The 10,794-nt window shown below is 39.8% G+C and overlaps 2 long non-coding RNA genes across 3 annotated transcripts; one reads left to right on the top strand and one right to left on the bottom strand.

Annotated features, from left to right (window-relative positions):
• Positions 1-818: 818 nt before the first annotated feature.
• Positions 819-2,708, bottom strand: LOC121765208. The gene is made up of 3 exons (XR_006042798.1): positions 2,601-2,708; positions 1,483-1,546; positions 819-992 (listed from the first exon to the last, which is right to left on the bottom strand). It is a non-coding gene; the product is annotated as an uncharacterized LOC121765208 (long non-coding RNA).
• On the top strand, positions 2,032-3,079 carry LOC121765207. 2 transcript variants are annotated; one of them, XR_006042796.1, is made up of 2 exons: positions 2,032-2,428; positions 2,723-3,079. It is a non-coding gene; the product is annotated as an uncharacterized LOC121765207 (long non-coding RNA). The 2 variants fall into 2 exon arrangements; XR_006042797.1 differs by having other exon boundaries at positions 2,032-2,640.
• The last annotated feature ends 7,715 nt before the right edge of the window (positions 3,080-10,794 follow it).

The following is a 10,794-nucleotide window of genomic DNA, read 5'->3' as shown; positions in this document are numbered from 1 at the left end:
GTGCAAGACTCAGATAACCCGCTCCATGGTTGCACTTTACTCCAAGGAATAGCCAAGGTTCTTTGAATGAGTGTTCCTACATGAGGAGAAAGAGTTAGAAGGAGGAGATAATATGCATTTATTATCCATATCAAGAGAAATCATTTGCAGATTTGCAAATCTATTATCAAATCCATAGGTATTTGATACAAAGATTGAACACCCAAACTTCTCTTCACACACACCCACACACCAACATATCGAACAGGAGAATAGGAGTAAGAGATAAAAATATTGCAGACGATTATAGTGTCAAATCCTACAATCCAACGTCAAAAAGGTAAACCCCAAGCCGTTCTTTCTTTCTTTCATATATGTACAAGCATGCACATATAAATCAGCAACTAGAATCAGCCTAAGTGAAATTCACAAACAGAAGTTCAACATGATTTCACCATCAAGAGTCTTTTAGTAACTAGGACACTTGTTTAAATTCATCGAATTCATAATATAGATAAACCAACTTCTACAACTATAGTAAGCACAGGTTAAGAACTTATCTCAAGAATGCAAATCTGCCGGATTTCCAGCGACTGAGTTTCGGCACGCCATTGCCGACGGTGGCTGCCCCACACCCCGATTCGTCACTGATTTCACCGCCTCTACAAGTGTCACGACCGCACTTCCTAAGGATAGGAAGCACGGGGAGTCACGACTAATGGGGGAATTAAGAAGCGGGGAAGAAGGGGGAAAACAATCAAGACAATGCAACTTAACGATCAAAAGAGGAAATTTCATTATCAAATCAAAGTTTCAAATCCCAAAGGTACATAACGTGAATGACATGGTTTGACAATTCCAAGGAAATAGAAGAAATTCTTAAAACGTAGAGTAGCGGAAGCAATTGAGAGTTAGCTACTACTATGTATGAAGACACAATAGTAACCAGAACGTTATTGATTACAATTCTTGGCTCATTGCTCAACATCCTCCGCCTCCCGACCTCGCTCAACCTGCACATAGGGAAAACATATGCAGGGGCTGAGTACTTGATGCACCCAGTGAACTCATGCCCGAAATACATTTATCATTTAAGTTATGTCAAGCCATCATAGAGTGAAACTCGGATTTTACTTTAAAAAGACCGAGAGACACCAAAATCATTCCTTTAAAAGTGTCAGCGCTGACAATCATCATCCCCCATCATTTACCATATCTGAGCTATCATGTGAAACGAGAATGTGGCCACAAACTCGATCACTGGACCGGCCGACCTAGGGGACAGCTCACGATCCCTATCAGTGCACTAGTCCGAGTAGGGACTCACTCCCTAGTCAGACCCGAATTCGTTAACTATAAAAGTCTAGTAGGATATTATCCCAGTAGACAATCAGATAGGCAATTCAAAACATAAAATACGGCATGACATACTATTTTAAACCACCCTTATTTCACCATAAACATATCATTTCAAAATAAAAGAATTTAAGTAATAAAGCCCACCTCGAAAGCTTAAAATTTTCCTTAAGCAGCTTCTCGTTCCGACTTTAGCGGCCGTGCGAACCACCTTTTCGGAAAATACATAAAGTTCACATCAATCTCGGTAACGAAGACATTTTAGAATGCATGCACTCCAATTAAGATCTTTTAATTCATTTTCTCGGTTTTCGTGCATTTTCGATTATTCGGCAGCAGCCCAAGGCGTCGCGTGCGACGCCGGTCGGCCGCTTACGCTCGTTCTTTCCTTCGTTGGCTCCTCGTATTTTCCATGTCGTCGAAAAAAATTCCCAAAAAATTATTTAAGCGTATAATTAAATTATCGCAATTATTTATCGTTGAAAGTATATTATTCCGGACTTGGTGTAAGATTTATTCATCCTTCAAAAATTATTCCGGGAATCATTTAAAAGGCAAGACTTAATTATTCCCCACCTCATTTCTCCAAATTAATTGGTGAGGCCCAATTACTAATTATATACCCACCTTATATCTCCAAAACAAAACAAATGAGCCCAACTTATCAAAAGCAAACAAAAGAGGCCCAATCCTCATTCTCTCTCTCATTCTTTTCCTCCTTCACTTCCTCTCTCTTCGACATCTCCCTCCCTCCTTCTTCTTCTTTTTTTTTTAAACGCCGCCGGAAATTGATTCCCCAGCCACCGCCGATCGTTGCCGGGAGGTGCTGCTGCCCGTCGGAAGATGCTGCCGCCCGTCAGGAGCTGCTGCCGTCCGCCGCTTGCTGGAGTCGCCGGCCACCGCTGCTGCCCGCCGCGTCTGACCGCCCGCCGTCGCAGGGAGGTCCAGCCGCCGGGAAGAGCTGCTGCCGGAGTCGCCGGACAGCACAGCTGCTGTCGCGCCGTCATCCCTCCCCGTCGAGCCGCTGCCGTCGCTTCCTCCTCCCCGAAACCACTCCGAACCCGCCCGGAAACACTCCGAAAAGACCCGCAAGGTGTATTTCTATTACCAAGTTACGTTCTTTGGACTTTCGATTGCATCCGGCGTGTTCGATTAATTTAAATTGTTGGATTGTTTGATTTATGTTGATTGTTGAATTTTCTTGTGGGAGATTCATGTGTGATGATATGCAATGTATACAATGATCCAAAAAGAAGGGATTATACCTTCCAATAGGTTGGTCTTGGTGGTGAATGAACAAGAATGGTGAAGAATGAACTCCTCCTCCTCTTGTTTTCTCTCGGCTCTCTCTCGGTTCTCTCACTCTCTCTCTTTTTTTTTTGTGTAGTGTAATGTGAGGAGTTAGAGAAGAGTATAAATTGAGAAGTGGTGGTGACTCTTGGTTTGTGGGCATTGATGGTGGAAGATAGAAGGTGAAGGAGTTGGAGAAGATGAAATGTGGAAAGTCTCCATGGGTGGAGGGGGAAGGAATCGGCCATATGTGTGAGGAAGAAGACAAACATTTTTGGGCTTGTTCCCAATTGTTTGGAAAGAAGAATTGGACTCCCAAATTAAATTAATTGATTTGGACTCATTAAGTTGCAAGCCCAATTTGTATAATTATTTAGTTGGTCATGGCCCCAAGCCATTTAAAAGAAACATTTGGACTCTACTTTTAATTTGAGAAGCCCAAAATAAAACCGTACTTTATTTTCTAGCATTTTTTTTTCGATAATTAAAAATTTCACGGAGCTTTAATTAATTTCGTTATCTTGTCTCCAACAAAGATTAAAATCGCCAAACGCAACAATTTATATTTGGTGTTGTTCCAAATATAAATTCCTCAACCGTTCCTCGATTTATGCGCGCCAAGCACTAAAACCCATCTCAACATCTCATTCATTAATTGCCTCGTAGCAGCTTGGTGTTGTTCCACGTACTATAAAAAGTCCGGGTGTTACAACAAGTCAACAAGTCAAAAACATCAAACTTTTAAATCAAAGGTCAAATCTTTAGGAAATAAAATAAAATTGAAATAGAATGAAGTTAATCTCACTTTGCTTGTCAAAACTGGTGGAGAGAGGGCAGCAGCGGGGGTTTTCCAACGCGTGCAGCAACGGCATGGGGAGGAGGCCGAAGAGGCCGCCTGTGCATGCACAGTAGTGGCAGCGGCAGATCCGAGAGAGGGAGATCTGGAGAGAGGGTGGCGCGAAACCGTGAGCGAGAGAGATGAGGGAGAAAGAGAGAGAAATAGAGGGGAAAAGGAGAGAGGGGGAGGCGCCCGCCGTCTGTGGCGAGCAGGGCCGGCGGAGGAGCTGGCGGCGGCAGCTAGTGGGAGAGGAAGAGGAGCTGCTCCTTTCTCATTTAGATTTAGGCTACGAATGGTTGAGGAGATAACTTTGGTATCTCCCAGCAATGAAAGGGCCCTCCCATAGAGCCCTTCCATTCAACTTTATTTCCACATCATCTGATGTGAATCCGGGTATTCACAATCATAGAATACAACGATGTCGAGGGCCATGGGTTGATTGGGGTCCGAGAAGAGGATGGAGACATGTCAAGGTGCCAAGCCAAATTCAGAGGTCTAATTCAAACTGGAATTTCACTATGAAGATACAATCCAAATGCACTCATCAGACCACCATTGTCTTCATCATCAAAAGAGCTTCGCGTGGGTATTTTGCATGCCTCAATCGGAGCCCGGATGAGGAAGTTATGATCAATTTAAGAAAGTCGCGCAATGCAGAAAGAAACACGCGGGCGGGTGTTAACCCAAAATCACCCGGCCAGGTGTTTGTGCCGAGAGAACAGTTTTTGTCCAGAGACTTCACGCGGGCGGGTGAAATGAGCCGTGGAAAATACCCGGCGGGTGTTTTTTCCGGAATGTGACTTTTTGACCAAGAATTATTTTATTTTACTTTTTTTTTCACTCTAGTATAAATACCCATGTCTAGGGTTTTTGTGAGCAGTTTTTGAATGATATTGAAAGAACAAAGACTTCATAGTGAGCACCATCTTCATTTTTTAAGATTTATCAAAATCCCTTGTAGTTGCATTCCAATCTATTGCCGGGCTTAGGTTGAATGTTAAGGTATGCTTTACTAGTTCTTGTGTTGCTAGTTTTGTGGAGCCATTAGGTTGTTGTTTGTGAAAGTAGCCATTGGGTTTTCTTTCTTGAGCTTTAATCTAAATCATAACACCTATCATCTTCTTCTTCTCTTCCATCTTTTTATTGTCTTATTTCTTATTTGGGTTATTGGATATTTTTGCAAGAACAAATCCGGGCAACATATGTTTCTTGAATCCTTAAGATTCACATTATTTGGTATCAAAGCCATTGGTTCTTATTCTTGTAAGTTTGAACAAAAAAAAACAAAAAAAAAAAGAAATTGTCAAAAAAAGAGTCATACTTCAAAATATATCCATGGGCTTTAGCTATAAATTGTTATATGTGTCATTGGGTATGTCAATGTGATTATTCCAAAGTTGTATACCAAAATTACATCAATTGTTGGGTCTATTGTTGTTGATTGAATTTGTGCACACAAAGTGTTTGTTGTTTTGTCCCTTTGGCCTAGCACCTTGCTTTCACTTACCTTGTGGCTTCTAAGGCTAGTAATTACTTGTCTAGTTGTATACTTTGTTTGTGGATTGTGCTACCCTTGTGGATGAACATTCCTTGAGAGCAAGTGAGGGAGAGTATCTTAGCCACCAAATTTCTAAGCCCTCCGAGTGACATTGGGTGTGAGTTTGGGGAAAGGGGATTTTACATTGTGGGAAGTGAGCTCCTCACTAAAACCTCCATTCTCGAGTGTGTGCATTTTTTGTGTTACTACCAAAAAGGGACTTGTCCCTAGTCTTGTGCAATTTGTTTTGTAGGTACTTGAAATGGTGAAATCTAGGCATGACTCGCCTATAAATCAAGTTGCCTCACCATCCGATGTTACTATCGAAGAGATGTTCTCCTCAATCATGAAGGAGATGCACGAGGTGCGGGACAATGTGAATGCTATGCAAGGAGGATTTACGGCATTTCATGAGGATATAAGCCTTCTTAGAGATAGAGTTAGGCATAACCATTCCATAACACCTAGTGACCGAGAGAGACATGGTAGGAGTGACTACAAGTCGAGGTACCATGATGAAGGACTTGTTAGAGGGAGTAGCATGGAACGAGCTCCAATGTTTCATAGAGAGTCTCACTCTATGTGGATGAGGGACCATGATCGTCATAAGGTGCATGAGTGGTTAAAGGGGGAGGAGGTCTCAAGTAAGAGCTCAAGCCTTTGACATGGTGGTGGAGACACAAGCCGAAGAAGCATCCCACCAAAGAAGGTGGACCTATCTCATCCTAGCTATCACACGAAGGTTTCGTCGTGGTTGTCATCCAATTTTCCTCTTTCAAAGAGCTTGATTCAAAGTGAGTGTGACAATGTTAACTACATTGTTAAAGAGCGTGTCAAGCATATGGTGGATTTTGTTGCCGATGATGATGAAGAGCAATGTGAGGATGAAAAAGAGTCCATGGTCGTACATGAATTAGACGCACGCCCAACTTTCAATGATGGCGTGTCTAGCATAGTGGGAGCCAAAGATGAGTGTGAGCCATTAAAATCCCTTCAAGTTTTGAGCATTGAAACGAAGCCAAATGAAATTGCTAAAGTAAATGACTACTTGGGGAATGAGCAAGAGAGAAAAGAAAATATAGAGTGTGAGAAAAGACTAAAAATTGAGATGCAAAAGCCAAGAGAGAGTGGTGGGAGTGAGTGTGAATCAAACAAACCAAGAGAGAAAAACTACAAGCATGTGAGGAAAAAAATTGCTTGTTAGATTCTAAGATCAACCTTGGGAGGGCTCTAAATCAACCTATTCCTTTTGCCATTGGTGAGGAGAATGACCCTTATTTCACTAACTCTTATGACTTGTCTTTTCTCTTTGATGACTTTAGGAGACAAGAATTGGGAGGATTAGAATGTGAACCCCGAGTCGTGGATGTACCGAGTAACTTCTTACCGGTAATAAGCTCATGGAAGCAATGTCAAGATGAATCACCCATTTCCCAAGGTTCAAGTATTCTCACCTTAACTTGTGATAATGATTTAATGAAACAAGTGAATGTGATTGGTTTTCAAATCCCCATTTGTGTTGATACTCTTATCACGTGCGGTTTGTTTGGAATGTGGCATGATAATCTTGAATCATTACTTGCTAGTTTAGTCTTACAAGCTATGAGGATCCTTTCTTGTGTATCCCTAGCTCTTCTAAGAATGTAAATTCTTTTATGAAGGCAATGTTAGAAATGTGGATTTGGTAGAGTGGGTGGATTTGGGACCAAGAGGTACAAAGTGTTTGATGCATGTGTGTCTTGGCAGGTTCCATTATTGCATGAGAATCAAACCTTTTAATGGAGTTGGTAATTTTATGGCTATTTTGTCAAAGATCTTACAACAAATGATTTTGTTTTGAAGTTCCTCGTGAAAGAATTGTTAGACTTTTGTGCCTCCATATCCGGTGCTTATATTTTGGACTCGTTAGAGTATGATCATGGTAAATATCTTGATGGGATGCACATTTGTGTTAGGAGAAAACTTGGTAACCATAACATTGCTTATGAAATTGAGTTCACATGTGTAGTATGGTTAGTTGTAAATCCTATGCTCTTTACTTGATGCAAACTTCATTGTTTGATGATAGCATCCTAACCCCTAGTGGCCGAATTTTTCCAATATTATTATTACTTTAAGATCACGATGATGGTATGATTGATGAGACCGTATATTCACTAGATATACTCCACATAGTGATGTGCAAGCTAGACTATGTAGGCCACAACACCTTTGGTAAGCCTAGTCCAACTTCTAGAACTATGATATTTGATTTGGACTCGCTCAATTTTGTAGGTATACTTGATTGGGATTTGAGGACAAATCCTTCAAAAGAAGGAGGGGATGATGTGAATCCGGGTGTCACAAAGAAAAATCAAAGAATCAGATTTGAGGACAAATCCTTTCACAAAGAAGGAGAGGATGATGTGAATACGGGTATTCACAATCATATAATACAACGATGTCGAGGGCCATGGGTTGATTGGGGTCTGAGAAGAGGGTGGAGACATGTCAAGGTGCCAAGCCAAATTCAGAGGTCTAATTCAAACTCTAATTTCACTATGAAGATACAATCCAAATGCACTCTTCAGACCACCATTGTCTTCATCGTCAAAAGAGCTTCGCGTGGGTATCTTGCATGCCTCAATCGGAGCCCGGATGAGGAAGTTATGATCAATTTAAGAAAGTCGCGCAATGAAGAAAGAAACACGCAGGCGGGTGTTTTGCCAACCAAAATCACCCGGCCGGGTGTTTGTGCCGAGAGAACAGTTTTTGTCCAGAGACTTCACGTGGGCGGGTGAAATGAGCCGTGGAAAACACCCGGTCGGGTGTTTTGTCCGGAATGTGACTTTTTGACCAATAATTGTTTTATTTTGCTTTTTTTTTCACGTTAGTATAAATACTCATGTCTAGGGTTTTGTGAGCAGTTTTTGAATGATATTGAAAGAACAAAGACTCCATTGTGAGCACCATCTTCATTTTTGAAGATTTATCAAAATCTCTTGTGGTTACATTCCAATCTATTGTCGGGCTTAGGTTGAATGTTAAGGTATGCTTTATTAGTTCTTGTGTTGCTAGTTTTGTGGAGCCATTAGGTTGTTGTTTGTGAAAGTAGCCATTGGGTTTTCTTTCTTGAGCTTTAATCTAAATCATAACACCTATCATCTTCTTCTTCTCTTCCATCTTTTTATTGTCTTATTTCTTGTTTGGGTTATTGGATATTTTTGCAAGAACAAATCCGGGCAATATATGTTTCCTGAATCCTTAAGATTCACATTATCATCACTATTTTATTTTAATTTTTTAGCACTTCCACACTTAATTTGTTATCAAATTAAATAAATTTAAATGCAAAAAATATTATCACGCCAATCTTCGTTGTATTGCAATATTTGTGAGAGTTTTTGGAATCCATTTTGTAGAGAGAGGAAGTGTTGAATGAGAATGGATGATGGGAAGTGTAGGGGTGATTGAAAATGATGGGAAGTGGATATATATATAGAGAAATTAAATTAAAAAAATTGAAATAAATAAATAAATTGAGAGGTCCGATGATCGGCCATTGCTTCACAATGGAGGGCCGATCAAAGGGCCCTCATCATCGGCATAGGCCTAGAACATCTGCTCGTTGGGAGGGGCAATCGAAGGTCCGTTCACCTCAACGGTGGGGCGATGAGGGTCGATGGGGAAGGCCCCTCCGTCGACCCTCCACTGTGAATGCTCTTAGACCTTTTTTTTTGTTGGCCACATAATAATTAAATAAAAGGAGAGTCCATTTTTAGATTTTAATTTGTTGGGGCTGATTAGTGAAAGGTAAAATCGGGCCTATTTTAAAAATACTATGGTTGGGTTAGGTAGGTTTAATAAAGAATCATTAAGTCCTGCTTTTAAATTAAAGCTTAGTCAGTATTTAGATGCTAACTAATTAGTTTGGCTAGTTTAATTTATGTTAGTGAACCAAAATATTGTAATCTCGTGTGAATTAAGTCTTCGAATTTAATTATTCGCATAAATCAAAACTCCGATTTAATTAACGCACGATGCTAGAAAAGAAAAAGAATGGCATAAAATAGAATGCATATCATCATGCGATTATATTTACTTGAAGCTTAATTTAACTTGTTTTTGTCCGAAAAGGGAGAACCGAGAGGAAAGTAACATTGTGAAGCAGAGAATTATTTTCAAAAATATTGGAATGCATACGAGGTGAACTTTTCTATCCTACATACTAATGTGGATAAAAATGCAAATTATTTTTTTGATATTTTATGAAAACTCGAACTTATGTTCGTTTATTTTAAACGATGTTCTCTTGCCAAAATGTTTTGTGTAGGATGCCTATGTTTGGCTAAGGCCAAGTGAATTATGAATGATGATATATGTGAATCGAATTCGGGACCCAGTGAGGATGGTGTCCCTACTTGGACTAGTGTACACAGGAAACCTCTTACCGTGAACGGCAGAGAAGGTGACCATGGAAGGTGGCCACCTTCCCGGCATGAGAAACCTCTGACAAGATGGGCAGAGAAGGTGACCGTATGAGAACACCATCTCTGCGGCACAAGATGATCAAATATGGTTAAGTACAGGAAGAACTTAGACTGCCCAGTCAAACAATGATTTTTATTAAGCTCGGGTCTTTTTAATAAAACCCCTGAGTGGTATTGTGATGATGGCTTGACAATATTTTCAAATGTATATTTGTATTTTCGGCAATGTGTTCACTAAGTACTCTTGTATTCAGTCCTGCATATATTTCTAAATGTGCAGGTTGGAATGTAATCAAATGTAAACTCTAAATATTGTACAAACTCCAAACTATGACCTGGACCATTAAAAAATATCAACAGATTATAAAATAATAGCAACATAAAATATCAACACAGTGTCAACGGTTGACATCATGTTGACATTGTGTTGATATTGTGTTGACATTGTATTGACATTGTGTTGACATCAAAATCTTGAAATTTTACACATTGTTGACATTGTGTTGATGTTGTGTTGACACTATGCTGAAAAGTTTGAAGTTTGTATAATATGAGTTTACATTTTATCACTACCCTGTGCAGGTTGAGCAACAAAGTGGTGAAAGAAGTGTTATTGAGAGAATATTTAATTCAAACTAAGACTCTAGGAGGTTCATGTCTTCATACATGAAACTGTGTTCATTCGCTTACGTTGTGCATCTTCAAAGACTCAAGTCTATTTTGTTCAAACTCTGGTATATTGAAATTTTTACAAACTACTCGAGTTTTCATGATCGAGTATCTCTTCTTCTATGTATCAACACTTGATTAGTTATGTCTCACAACCAAGGTTTAATCTTATTTACCCCTATTTCTTTCCCCCACTTCTTATACCCTCACCCTTAGTCACGGTTCCCTGACTATGCTATCCTTAGCAAGTGTTGTCGTGACATAGTTAGAATCAAGCAAACGCAAAGGAAATCTATGCAAAGACATTTGAGAAACGTTTGCCTTTAGTTTAGCCATCTATATTCTCTATGTGGGAAGGTATGTAAATCATAATTACTTCCTCCGTCCCATAAAGATTGTCTCACTTTGACCGAGCATGGGTTTTAAAAAATGTAATGAAAAGTGAGTTGAAAAAGTTAGTAGAATGTGAGTCCTACTTTTATATATTAGTTTTATAATAAAATGTGCGTATGAATGAGTTAGTGTAATATTGGGTCCACTATAAAAATGGGTAAAATGTGAAATGAGACAAATTTTGTGGAACGGATGGAAATGGAAAAATGAGACAATCTTTATGGGACGGAGGGAGTATTACTTATCATGGTTTTTAGGATAAT

Source organism: Salvia splendens, chromosome 14, assembly GCF_004379255.2.
Source record: "Salvia splendens isolate huo1 chromosome 14, SspV2, whole genome shotgun sequence".
Taxonomy (NCBI): domain Eukaryota; kingdom Viridiplantae; phylum Streptophyta; class Magnoliopsida; order Lamiales; family Lamiaceae; genus Salvia; species Salvia splendens.
This window is presented reverse-complemented; position numbering and strand designations above follow the sequence as displayed.